The sequence below is a fragment of the Choloepus didactylus genome, chromosome 16 (assembly GCF_015220235.1).
Source record: "Choloepus didactylus isolate mChoDid1 chromosome 16, mChoDid1.pri, whole genome shotgun sequence".
In the NCBI taxonomy this organism is placed as follows: Eukaryota; Metazoa; Chordata; class Mammalia; order Pilosa; family Megalonychidae; genus Choloepus; species Choloepus didactylus.
In genome coordinates this window covers 82,996,474-83,012,171 of record NC_051322.1, presented here as the reverse complement: position 1 = coordinate 83,012,171, position 15,698 = coordinate 82,996,474, and the positions used below count along the sequence as shown (strand labels likewise).

General features: G+C 41.1%; 1 pseudogene; it reads right to left on the bottom strand.

Annotated features, from left to right (window-relative positions):
• Positions 1–244: 244 nt before the first annotated feature.
• LOC119511395 lies at positions 245–1,362 on the bottom strand (annotated as a pseudogene).
• Between the last annotated feature and the right edge of the window lie 14,336 nt (positions 1,363–15,698).

Sequence of the window (15,698 nt, the reverse complement as noted above, 5' to 3'; positions counted from 1 at the left end):
CCAGTGTTCTTTTTTACTTCAATTGCTCTTTTTCACTCTAATTATTATTCTTGTTATTTTTGTGTGTGTGCTAATGAAGGTGTCAGGGATTGATTTAGGTGATGAATGTACAACTATGTAATGGTACTGTAAACAATCGAAAGTACAATTTGTTTTGTATGACTGCGTGGTATGTGAATATATCTCAATAAAATGATGATTAAAAAAAAAAAAAAAAGTGCTTGAGAAGTTCTTCACCACCCCTCTAGTGGGAGGCTCCAAGAAGGAAGTCATCAGTACAGCCACCTTCTAGAACATAACAGAATTCCTGAAGATTTGAGATCCCATAGAAGTGTTCAAAAGAAGCTGCCACCACCAGGATGTGGAAAATCTGATGAAACTGGAAACATATGTCACACTTTACAGGAAAGAAGCACTCAGGAATCCACACAGGATAAAAGGCAGCTCTAGTGCTGCACCTCACAGCCATTAGGAAGAACCAGCCCATCTCCCCATGTGGTGGCTTTGACAAAGAACTCAGCAATAGTAAAGAGCATGGTGGGACATCACCACTCAAGCCAAGTCTTGGGAATACTCCTGCTCTTGTCTACTGGTGCTTGGGAGTGGCATATGGCTCCTGGTGCAACATAATCATAGCAGAAATCCCCAGGACACAGATGATGGAAAGGTAGATGAAGCATGGCCCTGAGGAGCAGTAGAAGGAATAAAACAGGCAGGGGACAATGTTCCCCATAACAAGTAGAGTGATCCCCGAACAGTCTAATTTGGAAAAAACTTCTGAGAGACTTTCTCTAAATTACCATAGTGTGAAAGAGCCAGGAGAAACTGAGGCAGGGCACTGTACCCAAAACCACATCCCAAAACCACATCTTGGAGTCCATATTTGGTCTGAGCATGGTCAAGCTTTCAAAAATGTTAAACAGCAGGAAACCAAGCAGATGGGTCCAGATGCTGCCAGTTTCTGTATGGATGCTTAAGATGCTCTTGAAGAGAGCCAGAAAGAGGGTTTGGGTGGTCTGTGGCCATGTAGCAAGTTGTCATTATCCTTCAGCCAGTTAGGAAGCACAGCATATGGGATGATCTTCCAACATCCCTCCCAGATCTTACATACAAACTTCCCCATCTTCTCCTTGGTATAGTGGCCTCACAGGGAAAGTGGCAGTACCTGCAACTCCTCCTCTTCTTCCTGGGACATTGGGATTGCCTGCTTTTCTTCAGCTTTAGTTGGAGCTGTGCAAATACCTTTTTGCCCTTGTCTTCTAGCAGGGATCCCAGTTCAGCCTGTTCTACCTTGTCAGTTTTCCTGTTACTGGCAGGAGCCCCATTGCCTTGTGCCACCAAATATTCCTTGTGGGAAGACATCTGGCTATAGTTTCAACTTTGGCATAGGTTGAGGTTTCTCAGGTAAGGGGGAAGAGACCTCCCTGGTTTGGTAGACATGCCAGGCTGGCAGGCTCTGCTGGAGGCCATTTCCCAGGCACTACATCCCCAGCATTAAGGTGACCCACCATGGAATAGTCCCAGAAGTCCACCACCCTCCCCAATCATATATATTTTTCTTTCTCAAATTAAACCATTCCTACCATTTTTCACAAACTACAAGAAAAGTTAAACAATATTGATAAGTCTCCAATATTATCCATATATAATGCACTTTATAAAAGTGTGCTTCATCAATTTTCCCAAAACTAGCTTTTGTTACTTGATAATTCATCATAAACTTTTTGGTTGATAAATATTAAATATATTTTTTTCATTTTTAATACAAACATTTAAGTGTGGAGAATAGGTATTGAACTATTCCTTGACTGATAGACCTTTGGTTGTTTGCATTTTTTTTTCTTTTTGCCATCATTAAAAAATGAATGCTGTAATAAACAACCTTGTCTCTTTAATCAGATAAGCTAATCCTTTTTATATTTCAGATAATGTATAAGGGCTCTTTCACAGTCTAACAATGTGTTCTTGGGTGAGTTTTTACATATATACAAAATAATTTGAGAAAGCTGTGCTATGAATTGCGTATTTTTTCAAGTAGTGCTTTCCTTTGGTCAGTTTCCATGAGAGGATTCTGACATTTACTTACATATCATTTTTGTGTGTGGGTGATGACAAAATTGCAATATGATAATAATAGTATGTGATATCACAGTTACAATATGAATGGTCCTCAAACATAACCTTCTTTTCTGAAGAAAATTTAAATTATTCCAGATTTTACTGAACAAGGCCATTGTCTGTAAAAGACAGAAGACACATTTTCTCTTCATAATTTTACTGATAAATAGTTCCAAAAGAATGTCACTAACCTACATGTAAATCCTTTATTTGATCACACATAAATTTCTTCCCCAAATTATAACCTTATGATTTCTTTTGATTATTTACTTTCACCCTATATGCAATTAATACCTTGATGAACCAAAAGTTTTTAGCTAACAAACTGGATTATCCTTGCATTAATAAATTGCAACAGTTACAAAAGGACCTTAAGATTAGATCGCATAAACTTGTTCCCCAGTTATTTCTAAAAGTCTTACAGTTTGATTTCCTACATGATCTGAGTCATGAATTTCCTCTATTTTACTCCATGGCTTCTTTATTGTCCTGAAGGAATTTTCTCAAAGACTCCCAGTCTTCCATGTGGAACAAAAGCCATTCTGGCTTTAGGATATTGGAACTAGATGGGTCACAAACAGGCTTCCGATGTTGACCATTTTATCTCAAGCCTCCAAGTGGTTCATCCTTAATTTCACATATAGGGTTGTGACCAAGCTACAATATTTAAGGAGACTCAATTTTAAATTAGGGATCCAATTTTAAGAGTAATAAAATATAATAACTTCTACTATATGTCACTGTTTGTAGAGCAGACAAGTCTAGACCCAACCTCATGGTGTTCAGACAAGGTCCCACTTTGTCCAACTTGTGGTCTGCTTCCATACAGTAGATGCAAAATATTGAATATGGCCAAAACAATCTTGTAAAAAACAAAGTTGAAGAATTTATGATGATGATTTCAAGACTTACTATAAAGCTAAAGTAATGAAGAAAGAGAAATATTTTATAAACATAGATAAATAGACCAATGGAACAGAATTAGAGTCTAAACCTATGCACAAATGTATGTATAACCAATTATCAGCTAAGAAGTCAAAGAAATTTAATCATATCCAGATGGTATATAAATATCCCTAAAGCCAATAACAAAAAGACAACCCAATAAAAATAGACAAAATATTTGAACAGACATTTCACAGGAAAAAAATATGAATGGCAATGAACACATGAAAAAAAGCCCTGGATCATATGTCATCAGAGAAATGTCATTACAGTAACAATGAAATATCACTTTCTAACACTAGATTAGCTAAAATTTCAATAATGATATTACCAATATACTGGCTACTATTTGCAGCTTCTGGAGTTATCAGACATTGTTGGTTGGAGTGGGAAATGATACAGCCACTTCAGAAAACAATTTGGCTTTTTCAAATAAGCTTATGATATGTCTACCATATGTCTCAGGAATCACCATTGTATTAGGGTTCTCTAGGGAAACAGAATCCATGAGAGATATCTAGGAATAAAAGTGACTCACACAACTGTTGGTATGCACGAGTCCAAATTCCACAGGACAGTCAGCAAAGTGGCAACTCCAGTGAAGATGTTTGATGAATTCAGGAAATGAACTGGGAACTTTGAAGAACTCCTAAGGAAATGCTTTGCTGGGCTGCTGAAGAAGTGAAGGTCCTCTATCTGTCTCACCTATAAGTCTTCAACTGATTAACTGGATTAAATCCAGCCAATTACATTCTCTCATTGTGGAAGACATACCCTTCAGTGAGTCATCAGTCACAGCTGCAGCTAATTGGCTGATAATTTAATAAACCAGCCAGTTGGTTTATTAACCAGCCACAAACGTCCTCACAGCAATTGTTATGCCAGTGTTTGCTTGACCAGACAGCTGGGTACTATCACCTGGACAAGTTGACACATGACACCCCTTGTCAACTTGGCAGTTATACAACTACCTAAAACCATACTTTATCTCTAAGTAGAGAACAATAACAGACATGTATTTCACCTAACAATACACCACTGTGTGGTGTATAACTGGAAATGAACTTAAATCTCTCCAGAATAGGGTGCAAGTCCTTGGGTGATGTTAATACTTAAAATTCATTTTACCTTAAATATAGCAAAATGAACAGTACAGCTTATGCCATATGATAAGAGGATAACACAGAGAAGAAAGTAAAGATATTTGCTTTACAGACAAATACAAACATACTCATAACAAAACAAGGAGGAAATATTCATGCCATCAAAGTCCTCATTTCTGTAACTGGTCATGTGTCCATAGTTCATATTTATCACTACCTTCTTCCACTACCCATTCCATGTTTCCTTTACCCTCAGCAGGCACTTCAGCTGGCCATGGTTCTGCACCTGGTGGAGTGACCCAAACCTTCATTCCTGAAGTTTCTTGGCCATTGGTAGTCCTGCCTGGATTGGGTTGTTGCAGTTTTCCATTGACTTTAACCACAGGGTATGGTAGTACTAAGAGATGCCCTAGGGGATCTCCTGTATTCCAGGAAAACTCTTCTTTACTTCCATTCTGTAGTTGCAGTGCTATTTCCTCTTGATAGTTGGGATCAATCACCCCAGCCAGTACAGTAATCCCCTTCCTTGCCTGTTGATTCAGAGGCATAAGAAGCCCAAAGTGGCCAGGTGGCAGTCTTAACTTCCAGTTCAATGGGATTACTGTGTTTCCTAGTGGAAGCACTCATCCTTTTGAAACAAAGACTTGTAGAGCAGCAGAGCTTAAGCTTGCAGGGACAGGAAGCAAAATTTTACCTAGTGGATCACTAGGTGTGATAGTGAGAGGTGCCACTCCTGCTTCCACCCCTTGATTCCTGGACCCATGAATCCTGGCTATGGGAGAAACAGCACCATAGAGTGGGCACTGATTCAGAGCATACACAGCCTCCTGGAAAACACTGCCCCAACCCTGCAAGGTATTGCCACCTAGTTGGCACTGTAATTGAGTCTTCAACAGGCCATTCCACTGTTCTATCAACCCAGCTGCCTCTGGATGATGGGGAACATGTTAAGACCAGAGGATTCCATGAGCACATGCCCAATACCTCACTTCATTTGCTGTGAAGTGGGTTCCTTGGTCAGATGCAGTGCTGTGTGGAATACCATGATGGTGTATAAGGCATTCTGTAAGTCCATGTATGGTAGTTTTTGTAGAAGCATGTCATGCGGGGAAGGCAAACCCATATCCAGAGTATGTGTGTATTCTAATAAGAACAAATTGCTGCCCCTTCCATGATGGAAGTGGTCCAATGTAATCAACTTGCCACCAGGTAGCAGGCTAATCACCTCAGGGAATGGTGCCATATTGGGAACTGAGTTTGGATCTCTGCTGTTTGCAGATTGGACACTCAGCAGTGGCTGTGGCCAGGTCAGCCTTGGTGAGTGGAAGTCCATGTTGCTGAGCCCATGCATAACCTCCATCTCTACCACCATGACCACTTTGTTCATGAGCCCACTGGGCAATGACAGGGGTTGCTAGGGAAAGATGCTGATTGGTATTCACCAAACAGGTCACTCTATTCACTGGTTATTAAAATCTTCTGCTGAAGTCACCCTCTGGTGACCATTCACATGGGACACAGATATCTTCATGTTTTTTGCCCACTCAGAAAGATCTATCCACATACCCCTTCCCCAGAATTTTGTCACCAATCTTCCAATCATTATAAAAGGGGGTTTATTTGGTTACACAGTTACAGTCTTAAGGTCTTAAAGTGTCCAATGTAACACATCAGCAATTGGGTACCTTCACTGGAGGATGGCCAATGGTGTCTGGAAAATCTCTGTTAGTTGGGAAGGCATGTGCCTGGCATGCTGCTGAGTTTGCAAATACCAGACATGTTGGAATGCCTTTTTAAATGGATAAGGGGAAGGTTCTGGAAGAATTGTGAGGAGCATCACAGAAAAGGCCTAAACTGTTTGAAGAGATTGCGGAAATACAGACTCTAAAGATACTTCTGATGAGGCCTTGAACAGAAATGATAAATGTGTTGTTGTGAACTGAAAGAAAGGTGATCTTTGTTTTAAAGTGGCAGAGAATTTGGCAAAATCGAATCCTGGTGTCAGATGGAAGACAGAATTTGAAAGTGATGAGCTGGTTTACTTGGCTGATGAGATTGCAAAACTAAAAGTTGTGGATATAGCATGGCTTCTCCTTGCAGCTTATAGTAAAATGCAAGCAGACAGAGATAAACTTAGAACTGAACACTTGAGTTCAAAGAAACCAGAAATTGATGGCCTGAAAAACTATGGGCTTCCAGGGGGTGAAACCCCAGAAACTACAGCCCAACATGAGGATGTAAACAAACATGGAACCCAGCTACCTTTTCAGTACAAGCCAAGATAGGAAATGGAGTTATCCAGAAAGGATTTGTGAAAAGTTCTATTGTCTGATGGCTTTGACCCCTTTGTGCTTCATGAAAAGCCAAATGAATTTTTGAGATCTTTATAGATAGAGCCATTGCCATTCTGGACTGGAGGGGACAGACAAGGAACAAATTGAAGGAAAAATTCTTCAAAGACAGAGCCATGGAGGTTGAGTTCTGAAGTCAAGAGGTCTTGGGCTGTGAGAATGGAGTGGCCCACACACATGGAAAGGCTGAGTTTGCCCTGGAGATGGAGGGTGGGCCTTCTGCCTTGATGTTCCAGAAGAGTTTTGCCACCCCAGGCCCCAAAGAGGGTGCACATTCCCAGGGAATTGGCTCTGAAGGGGTTGAGCATGTGCCCCAGAGATGGAAGGGAATCCAGGTGCTGCCCTGATGTTTGAGGAGTGTGGAGCCAAGAAGGTGTTCTCCCCAATGTGTTGATATGTTGGGGAACTCATCCAGTGTTTGTAGAGGAAAGGGCTGCCACAAAGGCCCTTAGGAAGGGTTAGACTCCCACTCTCTCAAGCCCATTCTGTAAATGACTCTCAGACTTTGAAATCTAATGGAGATTGTCCTGCAGGTTTTAGGAACTGTTTTGATCCTGTCAACCTTGTTTTCCTTACTCTTTCTCCTTATGGCAATGGGAATGTTTAGCCTATGACTGTCCCTCCTTTGTATATTGGAAGCACATAACTTGTTCTAAGTTCACAGATCCACACCTAAAGGAGAATTATGCTTTAGGACTGACCATGCCTATAATTGATTTTGATGGAATTTTGTACTTAGCTATTGTTACTGAAATAATTTAAGCGTCTGTGATACTGTGGGATGAATGTATTTTGTATATGGAAAGATAATGCCATTTGGGGGTCCAGAGGGTGGAATGTGCCAGTTTGAATGTATTATGTCCCCCCAAATGCCATTAGCTTTGATGTAATCTTGAGTGGGCAGACCTATCAGTATTAATTAGATTGTAATTCTTTGAGTGTTTCCATGGAGATGTGCCCCACCCAACAGTGGGTGATGACTCTGGATAAATTCCACGGAGGTGTGGGCCCACCCATTGGGTGGGTCTGAATTAAATTACTGGTGTACTATATAAGATCAGACAGAAGGAGTGAGATTGTTACAGCCAAGAGGGACACTTTGAAGAAAGTGCAGAAGCTGCAGATGAGAGACATTTTGAAGATGGCCATTGAAAGCAGACTCTTGCTCTGGAGAAGCTAAGAAAGGACAAATACCCCAAGTGCAACTAAGAATGACATTTTTGAGGAACAGCAGCCTAGAGAGGAACATCTTGTGAGAAAGCCATTTTGAAACCATAACTTTGGTGAAGATGCCAGCCACATGCCTTCCCAGCTAACAGAGGTTTTCCAGACACCACTGGCCATCCTCCAATGAAGGTACCCAATTGCTGAGGTGTTACCTTGGACACTTTAAGACCTTAAGACTGTAACTGTGTAACCAAATAAATCCAATTTTATAAAAGCCAATCCATCTCTGGTGTTTTACACTCCAGCTGCATTAACAAACTAGAACAGCCTCCTTCATCTTTACCTAAAGGGAATAAAAGCATATGTGCAGAAAAATACTTGAGCATTAATCTTCATGATATCTTTATCCATATTAATCTGACTTCAAATATTACAACTACTTATGAACAGAAAAATGTATTAAAAACTGTGGTATATTCATAAAATCAATTTTACTCAGCAAGAAAATGGAATCAACTAATGCTGCATCAAACAACATGGGTGTATTTCAGTAGTATTAAGTCAGGCAAATGAAACTAGAAAAAAGCATACTATATTTTTCTATTTATATCATGGTTAGGATGGGTAAAATTAATCTGGTGGCAGAAATCATATCAACTGTGGTCTGGGATATAATGTGGGGGATTTACTGCAAAGAGACCTCAGGGAAATTTCTGGGGTGATGGAAGTGCTTTCTTGATTGGAGCAGTAGTCAAACAGGGGTTTTCATTTGTCAAATCTTATCTATGCACATTTACAAACTGTGAAATTTATTATATCTGAATGATACTGGGTTGGTTAGATTCATGTGTCAATTTGGCCAGGTGATGTTGTCCAGGTGTCTGGTCAAGCAAGTGCAAGCACTGGCCTAACCATTACTGCAAGGACATTTGTGGCTGGTTAATAAACCAGAAGGCTGGTAAATTAAGTCATCAGTCAATTGGCTGCAGCTGTGACTGATTACATCAAAAAAGGGCATCTCTTCCACAATGAGAGAATTCAATCAGCTGGATTTAATCCAATCATTTGAAGACCTTTATGTGAGACAGACAGAGGACCTTTTTCTTCTTCAGCTAGCCAGTGAAGTGCTTCCTGAGTTGTTCATTGAACACCTGCTTTGGAGTTGCAAATTCACTGCCTGAGGAGTTCATTGAACACCTCCATTGGAGTTGCCAGTTTGTTTCATGCCCTATGGAATTTGGACTCATGCACAACCACAGTTGCCTGAAACACTTTTATAAAATCTTATGTTCATAGATATCTCTTGTTGATTCTGTTTCCCTAGAGAACCCTAACAAATACAACTTGGTACAGGAAGTGATTCTTGAGGAATTCAATGATAAAATGGGCATTTACAATTGGTTTTCTACTCTGATTAGATACAAAGGCACAAATGACTCCATTTCCAATAATCAAGATGGCACTGACAGTCCATGACATGAGTTGGCAATGGAGATATGCAAATGTTACTGCTTGATTCTCCTAATCATACTCTTGTATGAAGCAAGGCTCTGGGTGTTTTTGACACCTTAACAGAGTTTTGCAAAGTTAAGAGGTATAATGATGTCTGATTGCTCTTAGATATGCTGGATAAAGTTATAAGAGAAAAGGACAAGCTAAAGCTTCAAATTTGAAACTTAAGTGGCATATGACAGATGTAAAGTCTTCTATGTGTGCCCTGAAAGAAAATCTTATTTCCTGTGGCTGCAGACTTGAGGCTTCTGAAAGCCAGACCCAAAGGCTCATTCCTCAAGTAGCAGATTTACAAAATAAACTAAAATCTCAACCTCCAAAGGTGTCTGCTGTTAAAATAAACATATCGATTGGAAAAGAATGGGATCCTGAAACTTGGGATGGGTACATATGGATTGATAATAATGGCAGTGAGGACATTGGAACCCTGGATTCTGCTGAGACTTTGTCAGATATACCTGTAGTGGTCTGTCCTGAGGAAACAGCAACCCCACCTCCAGTCTTCCATGAGGAGACAGCTACCCAACTTCCATCCTGCTTTGAGGAAGCAGCTTCCTGATCTCCAGCCTGTCCTGAGGAGCCTTCCATCCAACTTCCACCTAAAGAGATTAACCCTTCAGTGCCTGCTAAACCTGTAATCACCTCCTCTGAGGAAGCAGCCCTCACTCTTCTGTCTGAAGAAATTAATCCTGTTTCATGAGATGAGACTGCAAAAGAATGTCCTGAGGTAAATGGCTTGAGGGATACTTCTAATCTTTTCATGATTGACTACAACCATCAATCTTTGATTCAAGAACTATAACTAAACTAATGTCCCAATAGGCTCCAAAGGGTAAGGTAGAATGTGTGTCCCATGAGGAAGTATGCTATGCTCCAAAAGAACTGTATGAGTTTTCCAATTTATACAGACAGAAATCAGGGGGATATGTATAGAAATGGATATTAAGGATGTAGGATAATAGTGAAAGGAATATAAAATTGGATCGGGCTGAATTTACTGATATGGGCCCACTAAGCAGAGATTCTGCAATAATGTTGTAGCTGAAGAGGTAAGAAAGGGCATTAACAGTTTTGGGTGGTTGGCTGAAGTGTTGATCAAAATGTAGCTGACATTACCTGAGGTCAAAATGCCAGAACTGCCCTGGTATACTCTAGAGGAGGGGATTCAAAGTCTTAGAGAGTTTGGAAAGTTAGACTAGATTTCTCATGAAAGACCAGCTCAAACACCCCTGGAATATCCAGAGGGCACACCTTTTACCAGTACTGTGAGGAATAAATTTGTGAGACTAGCTCTATCATCCCTGAAGTGCTCTGTAGTTGCCCTTCTCTGTAGGTCAGATATTACTGTGAGAACTGCTGTCACTGAGCTGGAATCCTTAAACACAATGGAGATAATTGGATCCTGAGTCAGCAGAAGCCACATGGCAGCACTTAATAGCAAAAGAGATGGACATGGCTGCCACCGTAATGGAAAACAGGCTCAAGGCAGCAGTCAAATAATCTGACACTGAGTCTGATTGTGTTGGCTAGTAGATCACGGAGTACTGAGTAGTAAAATAAATGGATAGTCTATTAAATTATTGTTTGAGCTGTATAAGCAGAATAATTCTAAGTCAAGTGAACAGAGGTCTACCTTGATTTACAAAAACAGTGTCATGACCCCTTAATTCCCAGACTTGAGACAGTTTACAGATCCAGAGCCCCTTGAATGAGGGGAAGGTCAGATACCCTTGGGGAAGGACCCTGTTACTAACTGCCAAAAATTTATACTGTTAATCTTCCTCCCAGCCTTCTCCAGGGGGACCTACAGCCTTTTACCATAGGGGTAACTGTGCACTGGGGAAAAGAAAATGATCAGATATTTGGGGAATTATTAGACACTGGTTCAGAAGTGACAATAATTCCAGGAAACACAAAACAGCACTCTGGTCCACCAGAGTTGGGGCTTATGGAGGCCAGGTAATCAAATGAGATTTATCTCAGATCCATCTCACAGAGGGTCCAGTAAGTCCCCAGACCCATTCTGTGGTTATTTCCCCAGTTCTGGAATGCATAATTGGAATAGACATACTCAGCAAGTGGCAGAATCCTCACATTGGTTTCCTGATTCATGGAGTGAGGGCTATTATGGCAGGAATGGGAAAGTGGAAACTGCTAGAATTGCACCTGCCTAGCATAGTAGTAAACCAGAAGCAATACCAGATTCCTGGATGGATTGCAGAGATTAATGTCACTTTTAAGGACTTGAAGGATGAAGGTATGGTGATTCCCACCACTTCCCCATTCAACTCTCCTATTTGGCTTGTGCAGAAAACAAATGGGTCTTGGAAGATGGCAGTGGATTGTCATAAGATTAACCAGGTGGTGACTCCAATTACAGCTACTGTTCCAGATATGGTATCATTGCTTGAGGAAATTAACACATCCTCTAGTACCTGATATGCAGGTACTTATCTGGCAATTTTTTTCTCAATAGCTGTTAGTAAGGGCCACCAGAAAGTTTGCATTCAGCTGGCAATACCAGCAGTATACATTCACTCTGTTACCTCAGGGGCATATCAACTCTCCAGCCTTATATCATAATATTGTCGTCTGGGATCTTGATCATTTCTTCCTCCCACAAGACATCACACTGAGCCATTATATTGATGGTATGTTGATTTGACCTAGTGAGCAAGAAGTAGCAACTACTCAATATTTGATGAGTTTTTTGTGTGTCAGAGGATAGGAGACAAATCCAACAAAAATACAGGGGCCTTACATCTCAGTAAAATATCTAGGTGGCCAGTGGTGTGGGGAATGTCAAGGTATCCCTTCTAAGGTGAAAGATAAGATGCTTCATTTGGCCCCTCCTATGACCAAAAAAGAGGTACAATGTTTAGTTGAACTGTTTGGATTTTGGAGACAACATATTCCTCACTTGTGTTTTCTACCCCAGCCCATTTACTGAGTTACCAAAAAAGCTTCTAGCTTTGCATGGGGAACAGAACAAGATGAGGCTCTGTGACAGGTCCAGGCTGCTGTGCAGGCTGCTCTGCCACTTGGACCATATGATCCAGCTGATACAATGGTGCTGTAAGGGTGAGTCACAAACGGAGATGCTGTTTGGAGCCTTTGGCAGCCTCCTAAAGGAGAGTCACAACATAGATCTTACACTTTTGGGGTCAAGCTTTACCGTCCTCAGTAGATAGCCACTCTCCTTTTAAGAAACAGCTTTTGGCCTGCTATTTGATGTTAGTAGAGACAGAAGGTTTAGTCATGGGTCACCAAATTACCATGGGTTCTGAGTTGCCTGGCATGATCTAGGTATTGTCTGACCCACCAAGCCATAAAGTTGGGCATGCACAGCAGCACTCCATCATAAACCAGAAAGGGTATATAGAAGATAGAGCTTGAGGGGGTCCTGAAGGCACAAATAAGTGACATGAGGAAGTGGCCCAAATGCCCATGGCCCCCACTACTGCTACATTTCCTTCTCTTTCCCAGCCCACATCTATGGCATCCGTGGGAGTTCCTTACAATCAATTCACTGAGGAAGAGAAATCTTGGACCTGGCTTACAGATGGTTCTGCAAAATATGTAGATACCACCCAAAAGTGTACAGTTGCAGCACTGCAGTCCCTTTCTGGGATGTCTCTGAAGGACAATGGTGAGGGGAAATCATCCCAGTGGGCAGAACCTTGACCAGTGCACCTGGTTATTCATTTTGTTTGGAAGGAGAAATGGCCAGAGGTGCATCTGTATACTGATTTATGGTCTGTTGCTAATGGTTTGGCTGGATGGTCAGGGACTTGAAAGGGACATTATTGGATAATTGGTGACAAAGGTATGTCGATAGACCTTTCTGAGTGGACAAAAAACATGAAGATATTTGTGTCCCATGTGAATGGTCACCAGAAGGAGTCTTCAACGGAGGAAGATTTTAATAATCAAGTGGATAAGATGACCCATTCCATGATTACAAGTCAGCCTATTTCCACAACCACTCCTGTCATTGCCAAATGGGCTCATGAAGCTTTTTAAAATCACATGGTCACACAATAAAAGCTATAAAGTTATACCACCATTATCAAAGATCAAATCTACTGGATTATTGTTCAATAATTTCAGGAATTTCCTTCTGGCTATTCTAATACACAGGAAACTAAAAAAAAAAATCAGTAAATCTGTCGATAGGTATAATAAATTGTTAAATTCTAATTTCCCAGTTACACCTCCTCATTCTTATTTAATCATTCCCCAATCTTCAGGGCTATCTGAGCAATGAACATTTTAACTTCTTCATGCTAGAATGGAGCATTGACTTAATGGGGTAGAGGAATAAAACTGGTTGTTGTACATGGAGAGACTAGTTTCTCTGGGTTTCAGGGCTTATCTGTCATAGGAACAATCTGGAGGCCTTAAGTTTTTTAAAAGAAAAAAAAAACTTACTAAATAACACTTCTATAGAGTCTTAGAGAGAGCCAAGTTATTCTTTAGGGTTCTCAGGAATACTGTTGGTTGGGGGTTGGCATACTGTAGCAGTTTGCAATATATGGCTGAAGCTTACGTAAGAGTAACATCCAGGATGACTTCTTACCTCTATTTGAAATCTCTTAGCCACTGAAGCTTTGATGTGTTTCATTTCTTTTCCTCCTTTTGGTGAAGAAGGCATTCTCAATCCTATGATGTCAGGGTCAATCAGCCTCTTTCCCTAGCCACACCTGTCATTGTCCAATGGGCTCAAGAACAAATTGGCCATGGTGGTAGGGATGGAGGTTATGCATGGGCTCTGCAAAATGGACCTCCACTCACCAAGGCCAACCTGGTCACAGTCACCAATGAGTGCCCAAACTGCAAGCAACAGAGACCAAAACTCAGTCCTGGATATGGCACCATTCCCTTAGGTGATCAGCCTGCTACATTGGACCACTTCCATTATGAAAGGGGCAGTAATTTGTTCTCACTGGAATAGACACATACTCCAGATATGGGTTTTTCTTCCCTGAACACAAGGCTTCTGCCAAAACTGTCATCCATAGAGTTATGGAATGCCTGATCCACCATCATGGTATTCCACACAGCATTGCTTCTGACCAAGGAACCCACTTTACAGCAAATGAAGTGAGGGAATGGGCACATGCTCATGGAATTCTTTGAGATCATCATGTTCCCCATCATCCAGAGACAGCTGGGTTGATTGAATGGTGGGATGGCCTGTTGAAGACTCCATTATGGTTCCAACTAGGTGGCAATACTTTGCAGGGATGGAGCAGTGTTCTCCAGGAGGCTATGTATGCTCCGAATCAGTGTCCATTCTATGGTGCTGTTTCTCCCATAACCAGGATTCACAGATCTAGGAATGAAGGGGTGGAAAAAGGAGTGGCCCCACTCACTATCACTCCTAGTGATCCACTAGCTAAATTTTTGCTTCCTGTCCCTGCAAGCTTAAGCTCTGCTGGCCTACAAGTCTGTGTTCCAAAAGGAGGAATGCTTCCACCAGGAAGCACAACAGTAATTACATTGAACTGGAAGTTAAGACTGCCACCTGGCCACTTTGGGCTTCTTTTGCCTCTGAATCAACAGGCAAGGAAGGGAATTACTGTACTGGCTGGGGTGATTAATACTATCAAGGGGAAGTAGCACTGCAACTACACAATGGAAGTAAAGAAAAGTTTTCCTGGAATGCAGGAGATCCCCTAGGTGTCTCTTAGCACTACCATGCCCTGTGATTAAAGTCAATGGACAACTGACACCACCCAATCCAGGCAGGACTACCAATGGCCAGGAAACTTCAGGAATGAAGGTTTGGGTCACCCCACCAGGCAAATAACCACAGCCAACTGAAGTGCTTGCTGAGGGTAAAGGGGACATGGAATGGGCAGTGGAAGAATGTAGTAATGAATATGAACTACAACCACATGACCAGTTACAGAAATGAGGACTTTGATGGCATGAATATTTCCTTCTTGCTTTGAGTATGTTCGTATTTGTCTGTAAAGCAAAAATCTTTGTTTTCTTCTTTATCTTATCCCCTTACCATACGACATAAGCTGTATTGCTCATTTTTCAGTATTTAAGTTAAAGGAAATAAATTTTAAGAGAGTTAATGTCATCCAAGGACTTTCACCCTATTCTGGAGAGATTTTCTGCATTTCTTTTTGTACACAGGACAGAGGAGTTTTGTTAGGCAAAATACATGTTTGTTGCTGTTCTCTACTTAGATATAAAGTATGGTTTAAGGTGATGTGTATAACTGCCAAGTTGACAAGGGGTGGAATGTGATGGTTAGGTTCATGAGTCAACTTGGCCAGGTGATGGTGTCCAGGTGTCTGGTCAAGCAAGCACTGGCCTAACTGTTACTGCAAGGACATTTGTGGCTGGTTAATCAACTAGAAGGCTGGTTTATTGTATCATCAATCAACTGTGTCTGTGGCTGATTACATCAATGAAGGGCATCTTCCACAATGAGATAATTCAATCAGTTGAAGACTTTTAAGTGAGACAGATAGAGGACCTTTTT